Genomic DNA, 25257 nt, shown 5'->3' on the forward strand with positions numbered 1-25257 from the left:
GAGAATAGAAGGATAGCATTATATGAGTAGATGCAGTATACAGACTGCCAGATGCAGAAATGAATGATGATGACAGGCTGAAAATTAGTGAGTGGCCAATGAAGATGAGACTCATTACCAGTGAACAGGGAAGTTCCCATTGCTTAGCTTCATTAGGGAGAGAGGAGCAGTACCTACGGTGATACAGTAAAGAGTCGATTATCTGAACTAATTGGGACCTACGGTAGTTCAGATAGTCAAACATATAATTGAACCGGATAAAAAAAAAAATCTTGTTTTTTTCTGCATGCAGGAATACACGTTTCAACCATTCAGCAATTCCAATGGACAATAAATAATATTTTTCACGCAGGAGCTTGCCTACAAGCTTAAAAAAAAACATGCTCAACCAAGTACATATAATGTGTACATATTCAGACTTGATGATTTTTCCTACCCGAAAACTTTGGAAGGCTGGTTCTGATAATTGACATTTCTGATAACTGACGTTCGGATAATCGACTCTGTACTGTGGATGGACTTGAGCGAGTAAGGGCAACAGCCAGAAAGACGAAGGATCATCCTTGACCTTGTTCTAGTTAATGCTGAACAAGCTGACAGCATTTGAGTTGAGATGCACTGACCAACACTGACTGTTTGCTGTGTGGTTTGGGGTGGTTATTAGCCACAAATTTGTATTGGGACATGCTGCAAGAACAGTGATGTAGGATCTCTGGAGGTCAAATTGGTTGAAGATGGAGCTTAGAATTTTGACTTTGATTTGCTGCTTTGTATTGTTTTGTAGAACCCAGTGTTTTGTTGAATTAGCTGTAGACTGCAATTTTCTTTGTGATGCAACTTGGATGGTAAGCATTTAAAATGCTGGGACTTGAACTGCCGAGTCCTGAAATGTGGAGACTGAATAATTAAAAATCTGCACTTAAGTATTCCCTTTTGTCAGAGGTATGGCAACTCTGAGTTGGTGTGTGTATACGTATATATCTAAAAATATATGTACACACACATAAACACACATATATATATATGTTCAGGGTGTAGTGTTGAGCTTGCCCTACACAAATACAGTTAAAGAGCATTGTTCAATATTTACTCTTTTCCTGTATTTTCTCTTTCTTTTGAAACGTGTCGGTCCAACTTCACATTTTAATAGGGAGTCAGCTTGGACTGGAGATGTATGGAGATTTCTGTGTTTCTAGATATAATTTTCACCAGACTTAATTTAAGAACTTGTGCAAGCCCTACTCTGTTTTGTATTTTTTTTTAATTTATGTAGTTTTGCATTACATTATTTGACTGTTCTGTGGTTTATCACTGTGTTACTGCTTCATGAAGTTTTATTTGCTTGCTTTAGCTTTGAGTAATGTCCTGCCACCTGAATGCACTGTATTTTATTAGGCTTCCTATTGTAATTCCAAGAGCCATAAGTGCACATGCTGGAATTAAGAAAACCAAATGACACCTGCTGCTGTTTAAGGTTATTTTTTGAAGGGGCATGCCATCCTGCATCCCCACATCCCTTCTACTTGTATATACAAATTCTAATATTGCCATACATTGGAGAAAATGGAACTCTGAGACGCAGGGGAATTGGGCTTAGTATATGGAAGTTTCCAATGTTGCACATTCAGTCTCCCTGTTCAGGACATGCACATATGGATCTCAGAATTTAAAATTATTACTAATTTATTCATTATTGTTACTTAATTTACTGTACTTCACTTAAGCATTTGTAAAAGTGCCTATGCTTAAGCATGAAATTAAACTTGTAGTTAAAGCTGAAAATGAAGACACTTTGCTTTTTGCCTAAGATAGTGGAGAGGTCCACTTACTTGGTTATCAACATTTTCCCAGTACTTGTGCACATGTATTAGTTTGAAATATTGAATGCTGTTTGATTTTATAACCAAAATTAATTTTGCTGTGTTTAGTTTAATGTAAAAATAGTCATTGAGTTGCAGTTTATTTATTAATGCTTTGACAGAGATCTTTGAGTGGGATTCAAAAGTTTGGTACATACTGTGCTAGTTTGGTAGAATGTGTGAGATTCTGAAAGTTTAATAGTGTATAAGCCTGGAATACTGCTTCACATCTGCATTTATGCACTTAGTACCTTTTGCAGATGTTTTTTGCACTGAATACTGTAAGTGTAGGTATACTGCTCTTGGAGTTTCCACAAGTAGGAAACACAAGTTGGCGGTATGTACTCTGTGGTCGTAAATAGAGTAGATGATGGCCATGGAGTGGGTGGGTGGAGCATAGGTTATTTGAGGGGTGTACAGCATTATAGGCTTTGTGCTCATACGTAGCTTGGAAGGATTACTTGATTTAAACAGCACACAGCAACGAAACATATTATTATTATTATTAGGGGTGATTTGGGAATGTTGTCTTGCAGTGAATACTCAAAGTTGTATACTTAAAAGTGACGATAGAGGGAAAGCAGCCCAGGGATAAAGTGTAATGCTCCACAGTGGATCATAATGTTAACTCTCCATGCAACCTTGTAAGAGCACAAAAGGTGCTAGGGGGTAGAGAACATCAGAACTTGGGGTACACAGCAAGGTAATACTGTGCATTCTGCCCTGGTGCATTTACAGATATCCATTTTGGAGCAGATGTTCTTCGTGTTTCACTGTTGCAGTCATTACATTTGGGTTATCTGCTTGCAGTAGCCTTCAGTCGGCCTGATTAACAAAGTCTTTGGTCCTGCTTCGGTTGTTGTTCCTTCTTCCATGACGTCAGGTCGTCAGGGGTATAAAACATGCAGCCGACGTCATTACATCAGTCTTTCTTGCCATGTGGTGCCCGAAGGAGAAGCAGTTTGCAAGTGCTGGTCATCCAACTCCTGAAATTTTCATTTTCAAGTTTCAGAACCAAAGTCTTCAATTAAAGCTAAGTACCCCATTGGGGAAACTTTTTCTTGCTCCTTACCGATGTCAGTAAAAGTTAATAATTGCATTACTTGTGGAAAGCAAATACCTCACAAAGATTTTCATCCGTACTGTATTCCTTGCCTAGGCCCTGACTGTGACATAACTTGCTATCGGTTTTGTGCTTTATGTAATCAGTGCACTATCCGTCGTAGGTATATTTTCGCCTCTGAATATTTCGGTTCTCAGTTTAATTATCAAGAAATGTCGTCGGTCAGCCATCCGACTACCGGGATTTTGAAAAAACACAAAGACAGAGACAGGCTGCCGAGGTCCAAAGCTGCTGACAACGCTTCTCCTAAGCCAATCGCCAGTTCGCCGGTACACAGTGAGGCACTTTCGTAGCCCCTGATGCCCGCTACTTCTGACTCGCAGGCCTCTACTGAGACCCATTCAGAGTCTGGAATGCCGCGAGATGCTTCAACTGTGGAACCTGCAGATGTCTCTACCTTGGATGGGTCCGGAGCCGCTGTGCAGGCACCGGCCTCATAGAGTGTATTCAGGCCTATGGATTTGCATATTAAACCGATGCCTCCTTCTTCATTTAGGCCAAAATCTCGAACCATGCCCAAGAAACCGATGCCCAGACCGCATGCTCAGGCTTCTATGCCTAAAAAACAAATGATAGGAATGGCTGAAGATCTTATAACTCTAATCAGGGGAAGCCACCCTCCCCCTTCTAAGAGACCTAGGACTGAAGTTGTTTATGAATATTCTGACCAGGATTCTGATTTTTCTGATTCTTCTGATGATCTGGATTTGCCCTTATCTACTTATGAGGATTCTGATGCAGAGGACTCTATTCCCTCTGCTTCCCCTCCAGAGGATTTTTCATTTGGTGAGACCTTACATACTCTAAGGGAGCATTTCCACTGGGAAAGCCAGGATTTTTCTGATTCAAAAAAGAGGCTTAGGGATTTCTTACTTCTGCTCAGCATAGGCCTTTAGCTATACCTCCTGTAATAGACATTGTTGAGGATGCCTTTTCGGAATCTAGTTCGGCCCCTGATTCTTTGCCTCCTTCTCCCAGAAAACCTGACAGATATTACAGGGTTCCTGATTCACACAAGTTCCTTTTTAAAAATCCTATTGCAGATCCAGAGACTGTTTCACAGGGACCCAAGGGCATTAAGGCTTCTACTGCTAAAAATCCTACCCCCTCTGATAGAGACTCCAGGGCACTGGATAGATGGGGTAAGAAAGTTTACACTTCTGCAACCTTGGCCATTAGGGCTCTAAACTGCCAGTTTCATACGTTAAAGTATCAACAACATGTTATTGGATTGCTTAAACAGAAAATGATGTTGATTCCTGACTGTGCTGAAAATAAAGAATTACAGGATTTAATGCATTCTGCCGAACAGGTTGGAAAACATACTTTGCAATGTGGATTTGATTCAGTAGAGGCCTCGTGCAGGGCTGCTGTTACTGGGTCTGTGCTCAGAAGGGCATGCTTGGCTTAAGTAGCAATCTTTGTCTGATTATGTTAAAGCCAAATTGTTGGATGCTCCTTTAAATCAGGACCCTCCTGTTTGGCAACAAGGCTGAGGAAGTTCTTAAAAAGATGGAAGATGAAGCTAAATCTATGCAAACTGTAAGATTTCTTACAAGTTCAGCCTCCTAGATTTAGTAGGCACTGGCCCTCTAAAAATTGGTTCTTTCCAGCCCCTTTCCAGGTCTTCTCAAGCCAAAGCCAGACACAGCAGAAACCCCAGGATTCAGTCCCAAGGGACACACAAGACTAAGCAGTGGGGGGTTTCTGCAACCACATCTGGGAGTAGTAAGACTCCCCCCTATGGAAAACTGTCTCAATTACTTGCTTTTAAAACTTCCAAGCACTTCCCAACTGAATGCTCCTTTAGGTGGAAAGATTGGTCTGCTGGCCAAAAACTGGGAGCTTATTACCCAGGACAAATGGGTTTTAAATATAGTGTCCGTAGGATACAGATTTCACTTCCGCACGTTACCAACACCAAGTGGGTGGCCAGATCTACCCCCGTATCAGTGGGCAGAGGCCCAGAATCAAGTACTCTCTCTCTTAAGCATGGGGGCTATTCATTTGGTACCAAAAGAGGAAAAGGGACATGTTTTTTATTCGAGACTTTTCCTGGTACCCAAAAAAGGCAATACATGGCTTCCTATCCTGGACCTTTCTACTCTAAACATCTTTCTGGTGATTCCAAAATTCAGAATGCTGACTCTTCACCAGCTGCTTCCTATGCTAGGAAAAGATGCATGGTTGGCAACACTAGACTTAAAAGAAGCATACCTGCACATCCCTATCAGGGAGTCTTGCAGAAGATACCTTCACTTCAAAGCATGCACTATCAGTTCTCTGCACTGCCCTTTGGCTTATCTACTGCGTCCAGGGTATTCACAAAGTGCCTAGCTCCAGTCATTGCATTTTGCAGGCAAAGAAATATTCAAATATACCCATACCGGGACGATTGTCTAATTCAGGCAGAAAGCCAGGACATTAATCATCTGGCCTTTGTTCAAAGGGTACTGACTTGTCTAGGGTTCACCATAAATGAAAAGAAATCACACCTGGTACCCGGTCAACAAATTATATTCCTGGGAGCAAGCTTGAATACAACTTCCCAGATGGCTTTCCTCACGCCAGAGAAATGGATTAATTTGACAACCTACTTCAAAAAAGTGGCCACAAAAACCCAGCTATCTGCAAGGCAAATACTGCAAGCCTTGGGGTTCATGGCCTCCTGCATTCTTCTAATTGCATATGCAAGGCTGCATATGAGGAAACTACAATGGTATTTCAAAAGCCTATGGTGTCAACATTCACAGGATCTAGAAGCAATGATTCCTATCATAACATGCCTTCGCCTAGAGTTCCTTTGGTGGGAAGATGCCTGCCACCAGAACAGGGGACTACCATTCACATTACCCCCTTGCCGCCCAAATCTTAGCAGACACATCAGACTAGGCATGGGGCACTCACCTGGCAGGGAAGTGCATTCAGGGCAAATGGAACCCAAGTCAAATGCACCTACACATAAACCAAAAGGAAATGTTAGCTGTACAGAATGCTCTGACAGCCTTCAAGGACCACATTCTTCCAGGACAACTAATGGTAAAGATGGACAACACCACTGTCATGTGGTACATAAGCAGGGGGGTACACATTCTTACCCCCTCTGCAGACTAGCAATGGCATTGTGGAACACAGCCTTAAAGCTACCAAGTGAATCTACAAGCTCAGTTCCTGCCAGGAAAACTAAATACACTGGCAGACGGTCTAAGCAGAAACCTCATGGACCCACACAAGTGGAAACTGGAACCAAGGATTTTCAACATATTGACAAGCAAATGGGGGAGCCCAGATATAGACTTGTTTGCCTCCCCCCAGAACCATCAACTGGAGAAATTTTGTACAAGGATTCCCCACAAGCTAGCTTGGAAAATGGATGCCCTATCCTTCAGCTGGAAAAGCCTATCGGTTTATGTCTTTCCTCCTCTGCCTCTGCTCCCCAAGGTACTAGTAAAGATCAAACAGGACAAGCCAAGGACGATTTTAATTGCACCAGACTGGCCTCGCCAACATCGGTACCTACTCTTGCGCAGTGTGTCATGCTTGGCTCCAAGGCACCTGCCTCAGACTCCTTCCCTGTTGTCTCAGCAGGAGAACCAGATTCTGCACCCTGAGCTGCAAACCCTGAACCTAGCAGCCTGGCTAATTACCTAATCTCTCCTTTACCATCCCTCAGTAAATCTGTGATGGATATCATTTTAGAGGCAGGGAGGCCTAGTACTAGAAAATCTTATGCTGCAAAATGGAAAAGATTTTGTGCCTCGAACCAATCTCAAGGAATGAACGCAGCAGTGCCCAATTTACCTCAGATACTACAATACTTGACTGAGATGCTTCATAAGGGCCTGTCCTTTTCCTCCATCAAAATTCATGCCTCAGCCATTTCAGCTCATTATAGCACAGAGCTTCCCCTCTTCCCTCACCCACTGCTCAAGCAGTTTCTCTGAGGGGCCAAAAATTTAAGGCCACCCAGAAGAGCTCCAACTCCAGCCTGGGATCTTAACTTGGTCTTGGAGAAACTCACTCTTCCTCCTTTCGAGCCAGCTGCTACTGCAGATTTAAAATTTCTTTCCTGGAAAACAGCTTTCCTTCTAGAAATCACTTCTGCAAGAAAGGTATCTGAATTACAGGCCCATATGGCGGTGGAACCTTTCATCATCTTTCATGCGGACAGGGTGTCCCTCAGAACCAGCCCCTCCTTCATGCCCAAGGTGGTATCCAGTGAAGCTCTTAATCAGTCCATTCATTTGCCTACCTTCTTTCCTAACCTACAGAACAAAGGGGAACGGATACCGCACTCTTTAGGTGTGCACAGACAGCTTAGATTCTACTTGGACAGGACTAAACCTCGAAGGAAATCTGACCAAATGCTGGTGGTATTTGCTGCAGGGACAGAGGGGAAAGCTATTTCAAAACAAACCATTTCAAAATAGATAGGCCACTGCATTCATTTCTGCTATAAGCACCATGGAAAACCTATCCCACAGGGCATCAGACCCCATTCAACCAGGGCCGCATCTACCTCTACAGCCTTTCTCAGGGGCGTCCCTACTAGGGACATCCTAGAAGCTGCTACCTGGAGTTCTGTACATACTTTCACGAAGCATTATCATTTGCCAGTTTTCTCTAAATCCAGAGCTGGTTTTGCTTCTGTCATCTTGCAGGGCCTTATAGCTGGTCCTAATTCTATTTAAATTCCTCCTCCCAACCTTAGTTTTGGGAATCTACCCAAATGTAATGATTGCAACAGTGAAACACGAAGAACATAGTACAGTTGTGTACACTTACCATAAATGTAAATGTTCAAGTGTATTCATTATTGCAGTCCTGGTTACCCTCCCTCCAGCCCCCTTTCTTCTTTTGGCTGTACCTCTACTCTCACTTACTATACTCAAAAAGCTTTTTGGTATATTTGCTTTTTTGTTGGCGGTATAGCCTTGTATTTATAGATTTAATTGCTTCCCATTAGGGGTCACCTGACATCTGGAGCAAGAAAAACTGAGGTAATGGTGTCGGCTGCATGTTTTATACCCCTGATGACCTGACGTCATGGAAGAAGGGACAGCAACTGACGCAGGACCCAAGACTTTGTTAATCAGGCCAACTGAGGGCTACTGCAAGCAGATAACCCAAATGTAATGACTGCAACAGTGAATACACTCGAACATCTACATTTATGGTAAGTGTATACAACTGTACTATTTTACAGTGTTCCATGAAGAGAGAATTGCTGTATGCCAAGTGGAACTCAGACTAGGACAGAGGACTGAGCAAGTCATTTCAAGAAATTACTGAAATGCTGTGTCTTAATTACCATTTCCTGCGTACTATGATTTACTTGCATCTTCCCTGGTGCATTTACAGATATCCATTTTGGAGCAGATTATACAGCGTTCCATGAAGAGAGAATTGTTGTATGCCAAGTGGATCTCAAAGTCTAGGACACAAGACTGAGCAAGTAATTTCAAGAAATTAGACGTTGCATGTTCGATTCTCAGTTAAAGCGTCTTCTGTGTGTCGACATGTGTGAATGGGCATTCCTTCATTGAAGGTTGTGTGTTAGGCCCGGCAAGCCAGCACGTGAAAATCTACTGCCAATCATTAGCGGACCGGAGTTCCGCTGTGGCGACCCCTAACCGGGAAAAGCCGAAAGACACAAACAAACTGAAATGCTTTGTCTTAATTATCATTTCTTGCATACTATGATTTACGTGCATCGCATTTGGGCTGCTTCATGCTGTGTGACTTTTCTGATTAAATTGACAAGTTTTGCTAACATTCACAAGTAAAGCATTACTCTAATGACTGACATTGCTGTCAATATATTTCACTGGTGCATCTGCTTACCTAATTTATAGGTCTGTGCTATGGTGACTTTCACTGCCGCCAGTACAGCTCATTGTGCTTGTAGGAGCAGTTATGATGCTTCTATGCTTCAGCACTAAAAGCAACTTGATGCGGGTGACTTAACAGAAAAATTTAACTATTTATGTGCAGTTTGTGTTTACATATAAATTACTGTTTTATGTATGTGTACATCTTTGCTAGTGGGAGTGGTTGTGTAGCACTGGCAATTTTATATGGAAGATATGATGGAAAACTGATCAAATGTATATTTCATGTGTTGATGGGAATCGCATGCTTTGCTTCTGTGCCAGCAAAGTAAAGTCCCTTATGAAAATATTAATCTGTAGCTACAGTAGAATGCCTTTGCTGTAGACAGTCCTTATGTGGTCTTCTTCATGCAGCTCATAAGCAGAAGTTTTGCTCGACAGCTGCATGTCTGGTGCACAGTGGCACTTCTGCAGCCTTTCTCATTTCTCTTTGAATCGGTCTTTGTTCTGCAGTTTTAATGCATGGACCATATACACTATGGATCTTATGCAAAGTCCTCAGCTGTGCACAGTATCAAAGCACTTCACAAACCCTAGATGTGGGTATGTGGTAATAGTATGCATGAGAAGCATATCAGAATATGCAGATAACTGTATGAGTCAGGGCTAAAAAAAATCCATAATGAAATGCATTACCTAGTATACTGGTAGTTACTCCGAGCGATGTAACACTGATTCAAGTTGAATACTTAAAGGAAGTCTAGGTAGGAGTATAAATTGCAACAGATAGGAAAATGCCCTAGTTGTCTGTAGAGTTACTATTAAGGGTCTGTAGTGTGTACCAAGCTTTCATTGCAAGTGCTAAACCTTCGGCTGTCACCCCAGTTTGACTTGCATTGTACACCTGATTTATGAAATCCAGCGATTTTGGGAAGTACAACTTTTTTTTTTACTTTTGGCCTAAAGTATGTATTTCAGAGAAATACGTAATCGGTGCTGAACGTGGGTGTTGTGCAGTAGTTCTGCACATGTGCTACTGTTAAATCACAATGAAGAAACCAGAGCAGGCTAATAAAAGCAGAAGTGGGAAATACTACATAATCCACACTTCCAGCATTGATTATGGCTAGTATACCTTGGCAACTTTTTTCCCTAGAAATGTATAAATGTATTTTCTGTATGGGACTTTATGAAATTTATATATGAAGTCACATATAAAATAGTTGTATTGTTCACAACTGTACTGTTATAATTTGAATTTTAACTATATTTATAAATGAATGCTAAGAAATTTAATGCATGCTGCAATATAGTAGCAGACAGTATTTAATACAGACTAATTTTTTTTTTCTTTTCAGTTTTTGTTGCTAGAACTGAGCAGTACAGCATCTGAGTAACATGGACATGGTGTTTATTTATAAGGTGCTAGGGTTTAATGTGTAAGAAATTAATAGCTAGTTATGTAGGTTATACAGAAGTTTTTTTTCCCTGTTTCTATTTTCAAAAACGTTTATAATTTTCTTTGTTGTGTGACGAGCAGTTTCTTTTAAAATGCACTTTTATCTCAGTAACTGTACTTAACTGAAGTACTTAAGTTTTTACTGCTTACTTGTATAAAAGTTTTGGGGTTTTTTTTGCTTGCTCACTGAATTGTGGATTTTGGTAATGTTTATAACATCTAATCTGATGATGTCAATCTTCATCTATTCTTGACTTGTGGGTTTATTGTTCCGATCCTCGGAACTGATCCGGACGATATATAGCTGACGTCAGCCAAAAATCTCTCGAGTTGCTAGTCTATCCACAGTGCCCCTTCTCCACATTACCTCAGATCTCATTTGCTGCTCTTACGACAAGAAGCGTCAGGCAGCTCCTCTCGTAGCTAAGTAAAAAATTTTTTATATACACTCTATTTCCTAATAGTTCTCTGATTCTTTATTCTCTAATTTTAAATTTCTTGGTCTACCTTAGTGAGTGCGTTTCCCCTTTACCGTTACTATTTTTTCTCCTCTACCATCGTTGGTAGTTTTTCCATTCCCCCTCTCTCTATCTTTACCATTGGCAACCTTTCTACCATCGCTGGTAGCACCCAGTCAGAGACATCAAGCAGCATTGGAGATGCAAAAGTTGCTAGAAAAAAGTCATCCAAGAAGTTCAACCAGACCAATTAGGATCCGGTTTTACTCAAGATTCTTATTACTGCCAAAGAAAACAGGACTGGAGACCAGTTTTGGATGTCAGTATTCTTGGCTTGTGGCTTTGTAAAGTTTTTCTTAAAAGCACTATCCATTTAAAGCCCCCTTTCAAGTATCCACTACCACCATGGGACTTGACTGTTGTACTGCAATCTCTTACTTTACCCCCATTTGAACCTGCAACTACGTGTGACTTAAAATTTCTTTCTTGGAAAACATTGCTTCTCATAGCTGTCACTTTGGCGAGACGAGTCTCCAAATTGCAGGCTATATGTTCTAAAAGCCCATTATTTAGTTTTCCATAAAGACAGGGCATCACTCAGAGCAAACCTGACCTTTCTTCCTAAAGTGATTTCAGAGACCAGTATCAATCACTCCATAGACTTGCCTGTATTTTTCCCAAATTTTTCTAATAAAGGCGAATACTGCCCGCACCTTCTGGATGTGCACAGGCAATTACTTTTATCTGGATAGAACTAAACAACTTAGGCAATCAGAACAGTTATTTGTGTCCTTTGCAAGTGCAACCTTGGGCAAAGCTGTGTCTAAGGTTACTCTGTTTAGATGGTTAAGGGATTGCATTTCCACAAAAGAAAACTTAGGTCTCCCTATGCCAGTGAAGGCGCATTCTACCAGATCTGTAGTGACTTCAGCTGTTTCTTATTCTAAAGCTTCCATGTCAAAAATTTGCACAGCTGCTGCTTGGGCTAAACCCACATACTGTTATTACTCATTACAAATTGGATATGGTCTCCAGTGGGAGAGCCTCCTTTGGTTCTGTGGTCCTCAGGAATATTCTTTCATAGGGCCACCTAGGATCTAAGGTAGCTGGGGACTGTATCCCACAAGTGAAGAATGGTTGAAGATTGACAACATCAGATAAAGAAGTTATGTCTTACCATAGTGATCCATCTGTGTTGTTGATCTTCATCTATTCTTGAGTCCCTCTTGCCTTCCCCCCGCTTTTGGATTTCTGGTGGAGTGACATCCTGTCCTGCGTTTTTATTGTTAGGGATACCTTGGACAAGGTTTCTAACTGGAGTGAGAGTGCCTTCTTCAGTATGATTGCAAACTTGATCTGAAGTAATGTGGAGAAGGGGCATTGTGAGTAGACTAGCAGCTCGAGAAATTTTTGGCTGATGCGAGCTATATATTGGCCGGATCTGTTCCAAGGATCGGAACCGTACACCCACAAGTCAAGAATAGATGAAGATAGACAACACAGATGGAATGTTATGGTAAGACGTAACTTATTTTTAATAGATACCTAGTAATGTAACCTTATCTGTGCTGGTAATGTCTTTTTAGTGTCTCAGGCAGTATTTGAAATGTGTCCACATGGATCAATTCACTGCCCCATTCATTAAACAAATGTACATATATTCATAAAGAGATCTATGTTTATGGTGAAACTACTTTTTCTAAAGAACAGTGAATTTCACTGTCCTTTAAGAGCACATGACTTAGGCGTTATACTAAAACATCCTCCTTTTCTGCTAAGTACCTTAAAATATTTTTCTGAATAGCACTTTAGAACAGTACTGTGCTCAATGCAGCTATGCTTTCCTTGTTTTAATGACGTCTTTACACCTTCAAAGTGGAGACATCCATCTGTTAATATTTTAAGTTGCAAGATAAACTATCCCAAAATTACTCCTGAATGTAGTTGTCAGAGTGGTCTTTACCATCTTCAGTACAATTCTTAATTTACTACACTTCTGCCCCTTCTCAAATTGTACTACTGTTCACCATGTAGTTAACCTTCTATGTTAAGTTGCACGTCTTATATTTACACTACCTGTATTTGACCTAAGGTTTTCTTTCTACCTTTTGTAAATACGTAATTCCAAGTGGTTGTATAAATATGAGGTAACTATTGCACTGCTGCCATTCAGCCTGGGTTGTGATTGAAAAGGTACTTCAGTTCAGTTCCCTTATCTGTTTATAAATGAATAAACAAACAAAAATGAAATATAACTTGAATGAAATATTCCTTTCTGACCTCTTATTCTAGCATGCATCTTAAGTTTATGCTAAAAAGTTAATTATGCAGTTTGTTTTAAATCATAATGATTATGTACGTTTATGCCAATAATAAAGGGCCACTGGATTCATGCATGCAGCTATCTCCCCCATCTGACATATGTTCAGAGAATGGGGTACTCATTTCATTTTCATTCTCCACAGAGTGTGCTTGAAACACAGTATGCCATAGATCTCATTGGTGCATTCGGCATCAAGGAGCTCCAACAGCAGCACAGTGCTGCATCTTAATTGGCACATCTAAGCAGCTTGCAGAATATTTTCAGTCTTACGCCTTGCGAGGCATTTTGTTCTTTCGCCCCAGAGAAAAGAAAGAGTCGGAAACTGCATCAGAAATAAAGTGCTACTAGGTGACGGATGTGGTTTTTCAAGAGTGAGAGTAAAACAAACTGAAGGAACTGAAAGTGAATCTGGAATGAGATCATATGAGATTTATAGCAGAATATTAATGCAGAGCAGCACAATGCACTGTAGACAGCAGTGAAATCTTAGATCAGTTAACTGATTCATATTGAAGGGGTCTGTTGAACTTCAGGAGAGATGTGGCTATGTTTCACAGAAGTAAGGTAGAAGTTGCAGGCTGTAAGCATTACTTTAGTAGTGGTGATTTTATAGAATAATTTCCTATAAACAAGCTCATGAAATACTTACTATGGCATCTCAGATGCACTGTGACTGCTGCCATACTCTAAATAAAGGATATATAGCATAGTAAACTGTGTGCCCTGTAACGTAAACATGCAGTGACCACTGCAGTAGTGACATACCATAAGATAAGTGTGCATAGAATAGATGTTCTTCATCCCGAATCCTGAAGGTACCATGACCACAGCAGTTGTTATATACTCTAAGAGAACAGTTTGTGGACATCTGCCCACTGTCCACTCTGAAGGCATTAAACACCTTGGGGTTGGGGTATGGAATAATGGTTAAGGTGTTTACCTCATAGACACCAGATTCAGGGTTTGATTCTCACCTTTGAGGGAAATTGGCCAAGCTTAAAATGGCCCAAAAGGGCAGCTAGCCTAGTACTTAGCTATGAATCTATGAACTCTTAGGCAGTGGTGAAACTGCACTGAAGTAACTGTGTACAGTATAGCTACCTTTTACTTAGTGGTGCATGATGGCAGTGAGTGGGGGTTGTCTAGAGCCAGGGAATATACGTTGTGGTGGTTGTGTTGGATGGGAATAAACTTTGTGTATGCCTGTATCTTGTATATGTAAAACTGTGGGACAACCACACTCACCAATCTATATATTTGCATGTTTGTATTTCTCTGTGATATACTATACAGTTCCAGGAACAGGTTCATAGTTGGTTACTAGGCATGGAGTCCAGGAGACCAGACACTAGACAAATCAAGGCTGCAAGAATCCTACCCTGTACCACAGGAAGTAGCTTATTAACAACTCTTAGATTTAATCCTCTGTGCCAACTGCCAGGCTAAAGTTTCAAACCCTTCAAACTTAACACAGAAAACGTGTGTGATATACATATTTGTAAGCAGACACACACACACACACATACACACACACACACACATGCACACACACACACACACACACACACACACACACACAGAAAGTTCACTTTTTTCTTTTTTTTTTCCACTGTTGAATATATTTAAAAGTCTGACCTTGTGTGTGTGTTCGATGGATGGCTTGTTCATTGTGAGGCTTATGATTTTTAAATCACATTTAGGCATTCCTTTACTTTTTCCTGCACAGTAGCATTATGCATTGTGTACATCCCTATGAATCCTGTTTTATATTCTTATTGGAGGAGCAAACAGATGTTCTTCATCTCACATTGCTGCAGTCCTTACATATGGGTAGTCCGCTGTCCTCGGTCGGCCCGAATACCAAAGTATTAGGCTGACGTCGGTCATGGGCGCTCAGATCTGACATCAGAGCGTCAGGGTATAAAAGCGCATGACCGACGTCATATCCTCAGTCTTTTTTTGCCGCATGGTCCGATGCAGAAGCAGCGTTGCAAGTGCCGTTCGGCGTTCTGAAATTTTCGTATTCTGAGTTTCAGACCGAAACCAAGTTGGGCTAAGTACCCCGTTGGGGAATATTTTTGTTTTTCTTGCCTCAGTTAATTCCGGATGTCAGAAAAAGTGAATAATTGTATTTCTTGTGGGAAACAGATACCGCATAGGGATTATCACTCTCTTTGCATTCCTTGTTTGGGACCGGACCACGACGTAGTCGGGTGTCGGTTTTGTGCTAGGTTTAATAAGCGCACTATAAAAAGAAGGTTAGATTGTGCTAGGTTAGTCTTTGGTAAGCGGTGTAATTATAATATGCCGTCGGATCCTCCGCCCGCTTCCACGAAGAAGCGCAAAGACAAATCCTTGAAACCTAGACAGGTTGATTCGTCCGTTTTGGACGCCGGTCCTGCAGAAACTACAGTGGAGCAGGTGGATCCGGCTGAAGTTTCTGTTGAGTCTCAGGGGGAAACTTTGATTTTGCAGGATGTGGCCTCACAGGAGTCAGGTCAAGCTGAAGGGGCCTCTCAGGTTACTGTTCTCCCTTCTATGCCTAAGGTGGTTAGGCCTTCTGCTACTATTTCTAAGGCTTCTTCTAAGGGCAGGTCTGTTTTGCCTTCCTCTGGTGTCCCTCCAGGTACTTCAGGGTCTGTGCCTAAAAAGCACATGCTTAAAATGGCAGAAGATTTGATTACTTTAATTAGAGGTTCTATGCTCCCTCCTGATAAGAGGCCCAGGGTGGAGCCAGAGTTGGAAAGTTTGGATCAGGCCTCAGATGACTCAGACTCTTCTGCTGAAGATATTCAAGATTTTCCCCTTATTCGGATTCTGATGCAGAGGATTCCACTCCTTCTGCTTCTCCTCCAGAGGATTTTTCATTTTCAGAAACTCTGAATTCCATGAGGGAGCATTTTAAGTGGGAAGGACAGGATTTCTCTGATTCACGGAAGAGGCTTAGGGAATTCTTGTTTTTACCACAGCATAGACCCTTGGCTATACCTCCTGTTTTGGATGTTGTTCAAGATGTTTTCTCGAGGCTTCCTTAATCCAGATTCTTTGCCTCCTGCCAGTTAAACCGGACAGGTATTACAGGGTGCCTGAGGCTCATAAATATCTGTATAAGAGTCCTAGGGCGGACCCAGAAACTATTAGTCAGGGGCCTAAGGGTGTTAGAGCTTCTGTTGTAAAGAATCCGGTTCCTCTAGATAAGGAAGCTAGAGCTTTGGATAGATGGGGTAAGAAGGTGTATACCTCTTCTACTTTAGCAATGAGGGCTTTAAATTGCCAGTTTCATATGTTGAAATATCAGAATTTCCTCCTTTCTCAGCTAAAATCTAAAGTGGATGCTTTGGCAGAGGGCATAGAGTGTAAAGAATTGCAGGATTTAGTACATGTCTCTGAACAGGTGGGTAAGCATTCTTTGCAGTGTGGTTTTGATGCTGTACAGGCCTCTTCTAGGGTGGCTGCCACTGGTTCAGTTCTTCGAGGCACGCCTGGCTTAAGGATCAGAATTTGTCCGAGCATGTTAAAACTAGAATTCTGGATGCCCCTTTACAGTCTGAAGTTTTGTTTGGTCCCCCTGTGGAGTCGGTTTTGAAGAAAATGGAAGACTAGGCTAAGTCCATGCAGACTGTTAAAGATTTTTTGCAGGTGCAACCTCCAAAGTTTAGTAGAAATTGGCCTACTAAGGGGTGGACCTACCCTTCTTCTGATTCTCAGTCTAGGGGTAGATCTAGACCTGGCAGGGGCAGAGCTCACAGTACATTCAGGCCTAGAACTTGGAGTTCACCTGCACAATCTGCAGGTGAGGGCAGGGGCCAGTCCTTTCGTAAACAGGCCCAATGACCTGCATTTTCAGCTGCCAGATTCTTCTTCCGTGGCAGCTCCTTTGGGAGGAAAGTTAGCACTCTTCAAGCAAAACTGGCTTTTAGTCACCCAGGACAAATGGGTATTGGACATTATAAACCGAGGCTACAAGTTCTATTTCCATACATTGCCTCCTTTCAAAGGCATGCCAGGCGTTCCTCCTCGGCAAAGGATAGAGGCTCACAAGCAGATTTCTTTACTTCTTCAAATAGGAGCTATACAGCCAGTTCCTCTGTCAGAAGTGGGACTAGGATTTTATTCTCGCCTGTTTCTAGTACCAAAGAAAGGGAACACGTGGAGACCAATTTTGGATTTATCTATCCTCAACACTTATCTGGACATTCCAAAGTTCAAAATGCTGACGTTACAACAGCTTTTACCTCTGTTGGGAAAAGATCACTGGATGGTAACTCTGGATCTCAAAGAGGCTCATCTTCATGTTCCTATCAGGCCCAGTTGCAGGAGGTACCTGCGTTTTCGGGCTGGAAATTTACATTATCAGTTCTCTGCATTGCCCTTTGGCTTATCTACTGCCCAGAGTGTTCACAAAGGTTCTGGCTCCAGTGATAGCCTTTTTCAGGTTAAGAGGAATACAGATTTATCCTTATTTGGACGATTGCCTGATTATTGCACAACACAAAGGCGAACTTCTGCATCATCTACAGTATGTGATGGTAGTGTTAAGATGCCTAGGGTATTCTGTGAACGAAACAAAGTCCAGTCTAGTACCCTCTCAGGACATGTGCTTTCTGGGTGTGAGACTGAATACAGCTTCCCAGATGGCCTTTTTGACCCCGGACAAACAAAGAAGCCTTTCTCTTTATTTCCATCAAATGTCTCTACAGTCCAGGCTGACTGCAAGGACAGTCCTTCAAGCCTTGGGGTTCATGGCATCTTGTATTCTGGTGCTTCCCAATGCCAAACTGCATATGAGGAAGCTTCAATGGTATCCCAAAAATGTATGGACACAACACTGCCAAGATCTAGACACTGTCATTCTGATAATACCTTGCATTCAGAAAGAATTTTTGTGGTGGGCTCAGGAATGTCACCTAAACAAGGGACTCTCTGTGACCCGACCAGAGGCGAGTCAGATTCTAACGACAGATGCCTCGGACAAGGCTTGGGGAGCACACCTCAATGGAAAATGGGTGCAAGACACGTGGCCTGTCAGACTTCAACATTTGCATATCAACTTGAAGGAGATGTTAGCAGTCCAATTTGCATTGATGGCTTTCAAGGATTTACTTCACCCAGGACAGGTGTTGATTCAAACAGACAACACTACTGTCATGTGGTACATCAACAAGCAAGGGGAACCCATTCGTACCCTCTTTGCAGGCAAGCGATGATTTTGTGGGAGACTGCTCTCAGTTTACACCTCAATCTTCAGGCAAGGTTTCTACCAGGAGCACAGAACTCCTTAGCGGATGTGTTGAGCAGACAAATTGTGGATCCTCACGAGTGGAAACTGGATCCTCATGTGTTTCAAAAGTTGACAGTGTTATGGGGGACTCCAGACATAGATCTGTTCGCTTCTCCACTAAATTACCAGTTGCCAAAGTTTTGCACAAAAATGTTTCATCCCACAGCTTGGAAGGTGGATGCTCTATCATTCAGTTGGAGCAATCTTCATATCTATGCCTTTCCACCTCTGCCTCTCATTCCCAAGGTACTCCTGAAGGCCAGAATAGACAAGCCATCCATGATTCTGATAGCGCCGGATTGGCCTCGACAGCACTGGTACCCACTACTGAGGAGTTTGGTAAGGGAGCCTCCATGGCCTCTGCCTTTGATTCCGCATCTTTTGTCTCAGGAGGGCAATCACTTCCTCAATGTCAAGATTCAGTCTCTGCATCTCACAGCCTGGAATATTCTGTTTTAGACCCTGGAGGGTCTCAGCTTCCACAACAAGTTTTGAATGTTATTTTGGAGGCCAGAAGGCCTAGTACAAGGAAAGTTTACGCTGATAAATGGAGGAGATTTTTTCTTTGGAGCAAAGCAAAGGACTTTGATGTTTCCAAGCCTGATTTAAGTGTTTCTCTTCAATATCTTACTGAGTTATTGGACAAGGGTTTGTCTTTCTCCTCGATAAAGGTTCATGCTGCAGCCATTTCTGCTCACTATGACTGTGACCCTCCTTTATTTTCCCATCCTTTGTTTAAGCAATTTCTTAGAGGGGCAAAGAACATAAGACCCCACGTAGAGCTCCTACTCCTGCTTGGGATCTCAATTTTGTGTTGGAAAAGCTTACTCTACAACCTTTTGAGCCTGCAGCTACTGCCAAGTTAAAGTATTTATCATGGAAGACTGCTTTTTTGTTGGCCATTACCTCTGCAAGAAGGGTTTCTGAATTACAGGCCCTTATGGCAGTGGAACCTTTCCTGATTTTTCATAAGGATAGGGTATCTTTGCGTACTAATCCTTCCTTTATGCCTAAAGTGGTTTCTAGTGTGGCCTTGAACCAAACTATTCATTTGCCTACTTTTTATGCAAACCCCAAAATAAAGGGGAGAAGATTTTGCATACTTTGGATATTCACAGGCAGTTACGTTATTATTTGAGCAGAACCAAGGGGTTCAGGCAGTCTCAGCAGTTGTTTGTTTCTTTTGCTTTGGGTTCTCAGGGAAAACCTGTTTCAAAACAAACTATTTCTAAATGGATTGGGTTTTGTATTTCTTTCTGTTATTCCCATCATGGTAAGGAGATTCCGGCTGGAATCAGACCTCATTCCACTAGAGCTACTGCCACTTCTACTGCCTTTCTAAGGGGTAGCTACAAAGATATTTTGGAAGCAGCCACTTGGAGTTCAGTACATACTTTTTCCAAGCATTACCACCTTCCTCTTTATTCTAAGTCTAGGGCTGGATTTGCCACTGCAATATTACAGGGCATTTTAGCAGCCCCTAATGCTTTATGATTTTGCCATCCTCCCTTTACCTCTGCTTTGGGATTCTACCCATATGTAAGGACTGCAGCAATGTGAGATGAAGAACATAGTACAGTTTTGTACCTACCATAAATGTAGATGTTCGAAGATCCACATTGCTGCAGTCCAATTTACCCTCCCTCCTTCCCCTCTGTAGTTTGGCATGGTTATATGGCTTGGGTGATGGTTGTTGTTGGGCATGTTTTTGGGAGGTATCCTGTTTTTGGGCTGTGGCCTTTCTTTTTAGGGCCTTCTGACATCTGGGGCAAGAAAAGACTGAGGATATGACGTCGGTCATGCGCTTTTATACCCTGACGCTCTGATGTCAGATCTGAGCGCCCATGACCGACGTCAGCCTAATACTTTGGTATTCGGGCCGACCGAGGACAGTGGACTACCCATATGTAAGGACTGCAGCAATGTGGATCTTCGAACATCTACATTTATGGTAGGTACAAAACTGTACTTTTTGTGCATTCCACAGCTACTGAACAGATATGTAGATACCCCTTAAACCCCATTAAGAAAACCATTCTGCAGCAGTCCAGAGATTTTTTCCACATTAGCATCAGAACTATCTTTACACTAGTGCCATTGCCTATATTGTATTCCTGTTTAGAACCATAAGAGTGGAAGTAAGACATTTTACACTAGATGCTTATAGGTATTTCAGGTAGAACCTAGAAAGAGACCAGGTGTATTCAGAGATTAGGTGTTGCTTTCTTTAAGACTTCAAAAGATACAGTACTCCAGTGACATCTGTCTAATGACTTCCTTACGGGTTAGCTCACTGAGAGGTTGCACTAGCCATATTCTTCCAAGTATGTTGCCAGCACATCTCTGCATCCACCATTTATCTATCTATCTATCTATCTATCTATCTATCTATCTATCTATCTATCTATCTGTCTATCTTGTTTGCTGGATCTGTCCTTATCGTCAAGTTACATTGGATGCCCTGTTGACCCACTCATTTACGCATTCTACTTAGGATTTCATAACCCACATCACCCTATGGAGGAGGATCTCTTCCTTCTGGAGGAGAATATCTTTTGGGTAATAATTTAGAAGTGACAGTGAGTCATCTTCTGTGATAGGCTTAAGTTTTTCCTTTGTAGTCTAATTCCTCCCTTGGCAGCTATCATACATGTTTGCTAAAGTGAGGACCTGCTGGAACTGCTTGGTGCCTGCACAAGATTTTGCACATGCACAGTGAAAATTGCATGAATGTGCCTTGCTTATGAATCCTGCCTTATATTATATCAACAGACCAGCCAATCAAAAGCTGCAATGTCTGTGCTGCTCCAAATGGAACCGGGTGGCATGCTTGTCAGTCTTGACCTCCTGTTAGGAAGAAAGTCAGATTTCAGAAAATTGCCAATATCTTTGTATAATTTAGAACGTGTATGATTTTTGCATCACACTTTAGGTATGTTCCTTGTGCAACCAATGTTTTTTGCAACTTGTTGAGGCTCACAGTCACTAAATAATGCAGATTTCTGGGTTTCAGATGTATGTTTCAGAAGATGCCATGTAGTATAAAATCTGTTGAACAACTTTCTAAGTGTTTAGGACGCATTTCTGTGTCAGATTATGGGCTTTTGCTAACAACTATTATTTTTTTTTGTCTTTGTTGCTGATTCTTGAACTAAGAGTTTAAGAGGTATGACTACAGATCCTCTGACCTGTCCCTGATTTTGTCATACGTTTTTGGTCTGTTCATTGTGTATGTGTAAGAGTATGATTCCACTTCAGTATTTTGAAACACTGAAACACCAAGGCTCAACTGGCCGAGACCAGAACGCCGAAGTTTCAGTATTTCGAAATACTGAAGTGGCGTTAAAAGAAAAATGAAAACAGAAAACTACTGTTTCTGCAGGGGGCAAGCCCCCTGCACCCCTTCACTTAAATATACCGTCCCCGTGATTGCACAATAGTGGGGACATGGCATATCTCCCGTTCTGTGCTTCCGCATATGGCGCAGAACTGGAGATTTCCCTTTCCTCCATTGTAGCTTGATCTCGGAGTTGGTATATTTAAGTAGGGGGGTGTGGGGAGTGCAGGGGGGCTTGTCCCCCTGCATAAATGTTGTTTGTAGTGTTTATTTTTTTTTTATGGAGCACTTCATTATTTTGGAATACTGAAACTTTGGCATTATGGTGTCTGCAATTACAGCTTCAGTGTTTCAGTATTTCGAGAAACTGAAGTGAAACCAAGAGTATATGTATATTGTGCGGACAGCATGGATACTCTATGCATTCCCTGATTTTGCAGAATGTACTGGATTATTTTGACCTGTTCCTTGTAAATCTTATGTTTTTTTTTTTGTGGCATATCAGTGAGTATTGCAGTCACTAAATAATCGCATACAGCTGAGTTTAAGACCTGATAGCCTTCTGAAAAAGAATGTAGAGGGCATGGCAATGATTCTGACAGGTTAGCAGTACAGCTTTATTGAACAATATACATTGCTTGATACTACATAGAAGGGTATTGTCTAAAATGTTTAAATATTTTAATTTTTTCCTGTCAAATTATTAAATTGAAAGGTCTGTACCAGTAGTTGTGAAATGATTTATTCAAAGACAATCTCTCAGGACTTGCCTTTAAAGAAAAACTCCAGTCTGTTCTTCTAACATACAAGAATTTTCTTTAAAATGGATAACAAACATGACAGCTTTAAAGAAAAATGTACCAAACAGATGGAACATTTACCCAAGATTTTAAAACAGAAAATTCAGATATCTGGAATGAAAGATGCCCTTAATGACATAAAAGGCAGAGTATCCAAAGATGAAAACAACATTGAATTTCTACTGTGACAGAATACCTTATTACTAAACAAAATTGATTACTTGGAGAATCGATCCAGGAGAAATAACATTGATATTTTTGGACTGCCTGAAAAAATAGGAGACAATATGATCAACTTTCTTACTGCCTGATTTCCTTCTTCTTTCAGCTTTTCCCAGTTAGGAGTCGCCACAGCATATCACCTGTCCACTCAAGATTGGCAGTGGAGTTTTACGGTGTCAAGTTGCCAGCCCAGTGGTCAACCTTCCACAGGAGGCACACACACGCATGCACTCACGCCTACGGCCAATTTGGAGTGTCCAATCCACCTACAGCATGTCTTTGGGATGTGGGAAGAAACCAGAGCACCCAGAGGAAATGCACATGACCACAGGGAGGACATGAAGACTCCGCACAGAAGACACCCCATCCGAGGATTGAACCGGAGAACCTCTTGAGGTAGGAATGCTAACTGTTGCACCACCACGGCCGCCCACACTGCCTGACTTCTTAAGACTCTGAATTTATCTGAGGCTATGTCTTTTGGTATAGAAAGAGCAGACAGGTCTCTAGTTTCTACGTCTTAAAAAACTAACTCTTCACTGAGATCAATTAAGTTCTTATCTCACGACAAGCAGCTAATACTTAAAACAGCCTGGTCCAAATCTCCTTTTAAACTGGATGACAAACGCATAAGCTTTCATAATGACTATTGCAATGCTGTGATGACCAAAAGGAAAAGTTTTTTGCCTCTTATAAAATAGCCTAAGGAAAGACAGTTTAAGGTGCATTTGCTCTTTTCATGCCAGGCTCAAAGCATTCCTTCTGGATGAAATTAGAGAATTTGAAGACCTAGACTCAGCACTGTCATTCTTAAAAACAAAAAACAAGCAAACAATAAAAACTTCTACACCAAACTGAAGATATGGACTGGAACAATAGTGCCTTGAAGAGACAAGCAGATGTAAATATTCTGGATATTCAATGAGAAGAAAAACTAAAGGACAAGCGACTCTTGGCTTTAGTATAACATTGCTGTTAACTTCTTTAATAACAAAATTCTTTTTTCCATGATAAAGTTTACCAATTCATTTACTGGAGATATAGGTGAAAGGAAGGGAACAAGGATTCACTTTTCTATAAGGTAAATAAATGTCACTTTTTCTTTTCCGTTATGTAATGCTAAGCTAATATTCTATATTTTATTTTCCATATTAGATATATGACTTAGCTTAATAAGTATTAAGAAATTAACTCTTTTAACTAATAATAAGCTTTCTTTAATATATATTCTGGTTTCCTTTCTTCATATACGTGACACACATATCCTAAAGTGATGGCTCATGATAACATAACAATAGCAAGTTGATCACAGCACATTGTGTGTTGTGAATCGATTGAATGTTTATGGTGTTTTTAACTTCACATGCCATGGTTGATTGGAGTATGTCAGGTGTTGTATGTATGAGATTTGGATGCGCTTTCTCTTAGAGCTATCAGACTGTTATTCTGTCTGAGTGCTTCTTTAGTATTATAGTGATAAAATGGTGGGTGTACTGAGTGCGTATGAAGCTTTTTTTTTTTCCTCTTTTGTTTTTCTTTATTTTTTTTTCTTATATAATCTTATCTGTGATGTTTGGTGCCAGTTATTTGGTGGTGAGGGGCTAGAAAAGGAGAAATACAGTAGTGAAGACAATTTCTGTGTTTTAACATTGGTATTTCACTTTGAAACCTGATAGCTATTCTTTTGTTCTCCCATCCACTGCTAGGATAGACATACAAAAGAGAGAGAGTATGTGTGTACCAGATAGCTATAGCAAAAAATAAAATAACAAGAAGTGTTGCAGCATATGTTCTTAAATAGTAGGGGGCAGGTTGGTTTTAACCACGTATACAGCCTTCTTTCTCAGTGTAACATGAATGAAAGTTGTTTACTGACAGTTCTATTTCCTTCTCACAGAGCAGGTTCTAATAGAATGTTTCTTTCCTGGCCTTTTCTCTCAAGAGACAATTTATACAGTTATTTCTGTGTGTGTGTGTGTGTGTGTGTGTGTGTGTGTGTGTGTGTGTGTGTGTGTGTGTGTGTGTGTGTATGAAATACTGAATAAAATGTTTGACTTTAACACACAAATTAAGTGCACAGTAGTAAGAGGGTGTTAATTAACTTGCACTCTCTTACCTCAAAATTGCTATTTTAAAACTTATAAAACCTGTATTTCTCTAAGTTATATAATACATTTTAGAGGTTTACTATCAAAATTTGGAATGGCAGTTGTATGACTGCCACTTGGTCAAAATCACGGTGCTCAAGGTTCGCAATGCCGAACTGTAATATTACGGACCATAATAACGAATGTAGAGATGCATTTGTTATTATGAGTTCAACATTGTGAATGTAGATCATGGTACAGTGGGGAGTGGGGAATTTCCCATTTTCCTCACAGTAGTGCAATCTCGGAGTTGGTATATTTAAGTTGCAGGGGGTGTGGGGGGCGTGGGGGACTTGCCCCCTGCAAAACGTACACGCTAACACTGACTTTCGATTCCGAAAGTTCACTGTTGTGAATGTGACCATCATGATGATGAGTTCCGATATTATGAAGGGATCTGTGAGTACATTTTTGTAG

The sequence above is a fragment of the Protopterus annectens genome, chromosome 1.part2 (assembly GCF_019279795.1).
Source record: "Protopterus annectens isolate FY-2018-M chromosome 1.part2, PAN1.0, whole genome shotgun sequence".
Taxonomy (NCBI): Eukaryota; Metazoa; Chordata; order Ceratodontiformes; family Protopteridae; genus Protopterus; species Protopterus annectens.